This window comes from Pollicipes pollicipes, unplaced genomic scaffold (assembly GCF_011947565.3).
Source record: "Pollicipes pollicipes isolate AB1234 unplaced genomic scaffold, Ppol_2.1 Scaffold_7261;HRSCAF=8764_pilon_pilon_pilon, whole genome shotgun sequence".
In the NCBI taxonomy this organism is placed as follows: domain Eukaryota; kingdom Metazoa; phylum Arthropoda; class Thecostraca; order Pollicipedomorpha; family Pollicipedidae; genus Pollicipes; species Pollicipes pollicipes.
Genome location: NW_023597054.1, coordinates 64,003,945 through 64,011,243, shown reverse-complemented (window position 1 = coordinate 64,011,243; position 7,299 = coordinate 64,003,945). Strand labels below are relative to the sequence as shown.

Below are 7,299 nucleotides of genomic sequence, written 5' to 3'. Positions count from 1 at the left end.
CCCTCTTAGGTACATTGCTCCAACGTTTCCGTGCTGATTACTACCTCTTGTGTGAGGGCTTATGGGTTCAAACTACGCTTTTCACGTGCAAATGAGAAAAGGCTGAAAATCGCGCAGGAAAATAGTTCTGCATGCTTTGCAAAGGCTCATGATACCAGAGCAAGTATCTGTTGTGCAATGATGATTCTGACCACGACACACACGTAGTTTAGAAGGTTTCGTTCATAGTTTTGATGTACAGGTTTCTGTGGTTTTCTCTCACCGTAGTGAACAAATCGCTGTCGGACGTAGCTCCTCGAACACACAATAGGAAAATGCCGGAAGTTGAGACCCCGAAACCGCTCATTTGGGTTAAAAAAAGTGTTACGGACTGCTTAAACGCCGCTGACAACCCCTGTAATCCATTTTTATCCAAATCTGAGAGATGAGAGCGCAAAATTAACGTTTCGACCTGTCGATCCTTTGTGGAATGTCCCTCCTATCCTCGATAGTTTTAGCAGGAGGGGCTCAGAGTAAAAACTGATACTTCTCTCCCTCCTTCCACTTGCGCACTTTTTCAACACACACGTTTGAAGAAAATCGTAAAACCATAACCACAGCTTGCATCCATGCCTCAAAACTGTTGGTGAAACAGGCTCCAAATGCAGATGCCCCTGCCACCTAGGGTAAAGCAAATGTTCTACAGCTGTTAATTCTGTACAGAGATGTCCCTAAAATCGATATGGAGCTGCCATCTACCGGAAAAGTGTTAATGGTCTGGCCAGCGGGGCCGAGCACGGGCCAGCACGGCCAGCATCACAGGTCACGTGACTAGAGGCGGCAGTGGCGGTGGAGACGTGGGTAGGACGCTGGAGACGTGGAGATTGTTTCGGTTCGAGTGTGGGCCGTCGGCGCGCGTGCGTGGCAGTCGTGGAGCGGCGGTGCGAGGGCGCAGGGGCCGGGAGCTGCCGGAAGGCGTGCTGGTGACGCCACTGTACTGGGAGCGCGTTTCGTCTGGGCCCGGGGCTGGTGAACAGTTCAGTGTGTCAACGAAACAAGCTGAAGTGCTTGTTCAAATTTTCACGGCATTCAAGCACTGAGTAGTTCTAGGCATCGAGTATGGGCTGTAAGTATCTGTGCGTCGTGAATTCGTGATATTCAGCCTGCGTTTGGAATGAAGTTTTGTTTGGTGTTTAGTGGCAGAAGGTATCCACCTGAACATCATAATTATTTGAACACCTAAACCTGACAGAAATGGTAGCAAATATGCCCCCACTGTGGTGCCTACACCTCAGCATTCCTAGCTGATGGAAGGGTTTTGCTTGATAGTTATGCTTGAAGTACCAAGTTTTGGGTTGATTGAAAGAAATAAATATTCCAGTCATCCACCCAAGTCAAGTTTGACATGAGTAAATGCATTTTGATGAGCAGGGATAATGTGGTTCAACTGACTATTTAGACATCTAATTGAGCTTGATGGGATCAAAGGCAAGCATGCTGTGATAGCTGTAAAGTGTGCTTCATGGATTTTATGGAATGTATGACTGGACAGCTGCACTTGGGTAAAACAGCCTTACCTGTGTGATGTTTAAAACCATAGTCATAAAAGCTATCCTGGGTATTTTTTGTGGGTTCCACCACTCAAGCACCTTCACATCATATCCATTTAAGGTACAATATCTACTTGCCTAATTCATATAAAATACAGGTTGGTAACTTTCTGATGATCATTCAGGCATTACCTATACTCATTCTGTGTCATGCTGCACATATGAGAATGAACTAATGTGCATGTTTACCTTTTATGTGGCTTGAATACAACTATATGATGTTTACTTATGGTATGTTTCAGTCAAATTTCTGGATGTCATTAAGCCATTTTGTGGCATACTGCCTGAAATTGCCAAACCAGAGAGGAAGATTCAGTTTCGAGAAAAGGTGCTTTGGACAGCAGTTACACTCTTCATCTTCTTAGTATGCTGCCAGGTATGTGTCTCCACTGTTTCTCTCATTGACATCAGAAAGCTTACTTTCAGCACTTTTCATAGTCATCATTTTGCTGTTGTGTTTGGTGTGAATCATGTGCTGTGGATATATGTTGCATTATTCCATTTTAACATAGACCTTTTTAGCACAGATCCTTACTAATTGCATGAATGATTTGCATGGAGCATGAAACAGGAGTGCATTTTTATTAATGTTGTTCACATGATGCATTGGTTTTGCTAGAAGTATGTAAGTTTTAAAAAGGTCTTGAAGTGATGCTTTCTAAAGCCTTCAGGTGATCCAGATATCTTCCTTTGGGAAACTGTGTGGGCTGACTTAATAAGACAAGTGACATAAAAGGTGACTGCCAGGTAATAAGGTGTGGCATAGGACATGACATGGAGACCTGGTAGAACATGACATATGGGATGGCCCATGAGGTTAAAGGACAGCATGATTGAGATAACTTAGTTGCTGATATGGGTGACACGCAGGTGACCTTTAAGCTGGAAGACATGTCATGTGGGGAAACCTGGGAGCTGACATGTCATGATGATGGGATAAAGCTTCAGCTGATGGAACATGTCATATAAGGTGACTTGGTAACCAAACAGGCATTGCATATCATGTGGTTGTGCAGGTGTCGGCTGATATGGATATGGTATATGGGCCGGGGCACGCTCTTACAGGATATGACACATGGGTTGAACCTGTGAGGTGGCCTGTCGGACAATGCATGCCACCACCTGCCACAGATCCCTCTGTTCGGCATCATGTCGTCGGACTCTGCCGACCCGTTCTACTGGATCCGCGTGATCCTGGCCAGTAACCGCGGCACGCTCATGGAGCTGGGCATCTCGCCCATCGTCACGTCCGGCCTCATCATGCAGCTGCTGGCCGGCGCCAAGATCATCGAGGTCGGCGACTCGCCCAAGGACCGCGCTCTATTCAACGGCGCCCAGAAACGTGCGTGGTGGCTCTGCTGTTGGCCCTCTCAGTGAGATAACATTGGGGTGTAGTGCTTATGTGATATTTTTCGTTGTTAGCAAATGATGATACCGATTCAAAGATGGTGGTGGTTCGTAACTTTTTCATGCCTACCTCTAATCAGTGCGCCAGAGGGCTGCTCCTCACGAACCACTCCTCAGACCATACCCCAGAAGGCTGTGTGCTGTAGCCCAGTCTTCAGGTGGTACCCCAGATGGTTATACCTTGTAGACTGCTGGTCAGACTGTACCCCAGACAGTCACAGGTCTTAGCTCTGCCTCCAAGTAGTACCACAAACGGCGATGCCTGGCAGCCCGGTCCACAGGCGTATCACGAGTGGGCGGTGTCCATGCCCTCCCGGCCGCGGTGTGACCTGTGCTCCGTCTCCGCCGCCCGGCAGTGTTCGGCATGGTGATCACGGTCGGCCAGGCGATCGTGTACGTGCTGACGGGCATGTACGGCGACCCGTACGACATCGGCGCCGGCGTCTGCCTGCTCATCATCCTGCAGCTGTTCGTGGCCGGCCTCATCGTGCTCCTGCTGGACGAGCTGCTGCAGAAGGGCTACGGCCTCGGCTCGGGCATCACGCTCTTCATCGCCACCAACATCTGCGAGACGATCGTCTGGAAGTCTCTAAGCCCGGCCACCGTTAACACGGGTGCGTGCGGTGCCGGCGGCGGCGGCGAGCTGGGCGGCCTCTCTCGCTGGAGGGGGGAGGGGAAGTGGGCGGGCGGCGCGAGCATCGGCCGCCGCGTCACGGGTGCTTCGGAAGCGAGGGAGAAGCCGGTATACCGTGCCGGCCGCGATGGTGTGCGTTGGGGCAGCCGGTCGGTGAGCTGCCGCCTCCGGCGCTGTACGTTGCGGGGCGGCGTGGGTTCACAGGGGCCATGACAGGAGGCCGGGCGGGATGGCCTGCTGGGAGCCGTCGGAGGATAGCCAGCTTTGCGGGCAACTGGACTGTATGGGCAGGATGGCGGTGGAGGCTTCCAGGTGTTATGTAGCCAGCCATCGGCGCTCGATGCCCGATATGGTCGAGGTACGCCCTGACAGCATAGCGTCTGTATCATGTGCCTTTCCTTCCGTGAGCAAGACACGCTGTGTCGAGTCCGCGAGCTTCGCCATCGGCCATGTCTTCCCTCTTGTGGTGACGCTGCGGCCCAGTCACCTGACTTGACCCGACATGGTGCACGTACGCAGGTCGTGGCACGGAGTTCGAGGGCGCCGTGATCGCGTTGTTCCACCTGCTGGCCACGCGCCAGGACAAGGTGCGCGCACTTCGCGAGGCTTTCTACCGCCAGAACCTGCCCAACCTCATGAACCTCATGTCCACGCTGCTCATCTTCGCCGTCGTCATCTACTTCCAGGTACGACGCGCAGCGCAATGCGGTAGTGGTTGTCGCCAAAACCGCAGATAACGAGATGTACACTATTGTTAACTCGATTATTTAAAGGTTTTTTTTCGCCGTGTATCTGTAACGCGGCTGGTGAATTGCGTTTACGCATCAAGCTTCTTTGGCAGAAGTCGCTTCATGTGGTTCAACATGACTGTGTGCCTGGCTGGCGGGTGACTGACAGGTGTTCGTCGTTATGGAGTGACGGCATGCGCCGTGGTGCCGCCGGGTGCCCGTGTAGCCCCCGTGGCCTGCTCGGCGCCCTGTCTGACCGCGTGGCCGTCGGTGCCGCAGGGCTTCCGTGTGGACCTGCCCATCAAGTCGGCCCGCTACCGCGGCCAGTACAGCAGCTACCCCATCAAGCTGTTCTACACGTCCAACATCCCCATCATTCTGCAGTCGGCGCTCGTCTCCAACCTCTACATCATCTCCCAGGTGCGTTCGGCGGTGGTGGCCGGCGTCCTGACGGAGCGGATCCCAGCGCTGAATATGCATGTGCCCGGTAGTGCGCTGCTGGAGAGCTCCCTTCCAACCCCCACATAAACATACATGCACGCGGCGCGAGTGCGCGCTTTTGATACCACCGGGACAGCTGGAGCGCGCGCTCGTGTACTGTCGGATCCCCGCCGTCCTGTTTCCTCTCGGGGATGGGTGGCCATTGCGGGCGGTACGGCGCTGTTTGCCATACATTGCCCATACCGTTCACTGCAGAAGGCAGGGAGGCCCGATCAGCTGCCGCCGGCTTCTCTTTCCCCCTTGTGGCCGTACTGGCGTCGTCGCCTGTCGTGGACGTTGCGTATGGGTCAGGTGTCCCAATCACTCAGTGGGCGTTGCCTCGCGCACAACCCAGCTTTGAGCGCCCAACGTCTGGTGGAAATTAGAGCTGCGTATGGTGACGAAACATTTTGCGTTGTGTTTTGCTTGATTGACGTTTGGTAGCGTGGCCCGGTTGCCTCTTTCACAAGCAAAGAAAACTGTTGCTGCAAGAAACTGTTCCATAACATTGTGTATCAGGGTCGAACCGCGCAGTCCCGCAAGATGAATGTGTGCGTGTGTAGGGGGAGGGGGCAGTGGGAACGATGTAGCCTACCCCAGAATACGTCAACAAACAAGCTTCTCCCCGAATTTTTTACAATTCTCAAAGTTGGTCGGGGGTAGTGAGGCTTAAGTGCAAGTTAGGAGCTCGAGCCCCTCCAGAGGACTAGGAAACTGCACGCCTGTACGGAGTCCTTCGTAACTCATTTTCACTCGAGGTGATTCCATGCGATGCGAGCTGGGTTTTGCTATAAATGTTGTGACCGCCGGCCATCGTCGAGATATTTTCGAGTTAATCGGATGACTGCCCTGATGACGATGCTTTTTCGTGCGCTTCATCCCCACGTTACTGCAGACGGATCTCAATTATTAACGATTTTCAGCAGTGGCGACACACATGTACAGCATTACCACGAACACACAATTACCATATTTATTAATGAAACGGACCGCCTGTGTACAGGACCGTACAGTAGATGAGATTGAGCGCGAACAGACGTCGTGTCTCCTGTGGACAGACTGTCGAAGCATATTATAGAGTCGTTTAGTAGAACATCTCGAAATACAAACCTGTCGTGGATCACATGCCGACCAATCTGAGAGGTCGCTTGTCAGGAGAAGCAGCTGCCAGAGTTTTGGTTCGCGCTGTGTATTACGATGCCTTCAGACAATTGCCTACTTGGTAATGCCCTCAGCGAATGGAACGAGTCAGTGTGGTAGCAGCGCTGCGTAAAAACCTGCTTTGAATTGTTTCGTTGGATGTAGCTTGTGAGACCTTGAATCTGTTTCAAACTGTCCACCGCGAGCTGCTCCCATGCTGAAGTGACGCAGTGCGGTGGCTGGTAGACAGTCGACTTGGAATCTGGTTGACTACCATCGTCCACCGACTTACCGCGCCACGTTACTTCAGTAGCGCAGCTGTCGGCGGTGAGCGTTTTGAAACCAGCCACAATCCCACAACAACAGCACCGTTGTGTGCGGATGTGCACTGGTATCAGAGACCACACCTGGCGGCCCCGTCCCTGTGCGGGCGGCCTTGCGCACACCATCCCTGAGTCGGCGCTCCGTTCCCAGATGATGGCCGTCAAGTTCCACGGCAACTTCTTCGTGAACCTGCTGGGCGTGTGGGGCGACGTGGGCGGCGGCGGCCCGGCGCGCGCTTACCCGATCGGCGGCCTCTGCTACTACTTCTCGCCGCCCGAGTCGCTCGGCCACATCGCCGAGGACCCCGTGCATGCCGTGCTGTACGTCATCTTCATGCTCGGCTCGTGCGCCTTCTTCAGCAAGACGTGGATCGACGTGTCCGGCTCGTCGGCCAAGGACGTGGCCAAGCAGCTGCGCGAGCAGCAGATGGTGATGCGCGGTCACCGCGAGAAGTCGATGATCCACGAGCTGAACCGTTACATCCCGACGGCGGCGGCGTTCGGCGGCCTCTGCATCGGCGCCCTCTCCGTCATCGCCGACTTCATGGGCGCCATCGGCTTCCGGCACGGGCATCCTGCTGGCCGTCACCATCATCTATCAGTATTTCGAGATCTTCGTCAAGGAGCAGAGCGAGATGGGCGGTATGAGTACGCTGCTGTTCTGAGAGCGCCCACATCAGAAGGGTGGACACATAGCTGTCGTTTGGTGTCACATCTTCCTGCGGGGAGGGGGGGGGGGGTAGGTACAATGTTTTTGTGAGCGGTACGTATCCTCAGGGTGGGAATTCTCAACTGTTTTGAGCTGCGCGTGCTGTCGAGGGAGGGGGACGCTGTGCCCTTCCAAGCGGTCCGGGCTCTGGGTGGGAACACCCAGCCGTTCTGAACGGCTCTTGGAACACACTGTCGTGCTGAGCGGTTCTTGGAACACACTGCCGTGCTGAGCGGCTCGTATTATCAGGATGGCGACAGCCGACTGCTCTGGACCGCTCAGAACGGCA

At 53.8% G+C, this 7,299-nt stretch overlaps 1 pseudogene; it reads left to right on the top strand.

Annotated features, from left to right (window-relative positions):
- The first annotated feature begins 844 nt into the window (after positions 1-844).
- Positions 845-7,020, top strand: LOC119112851 (protein transport protein Sec61 subunit alpha-like; annotated as a pseudogene).
- The last annotated feature ends 279 nt before the right edge of the window (positions 7,021-7,299 follow it).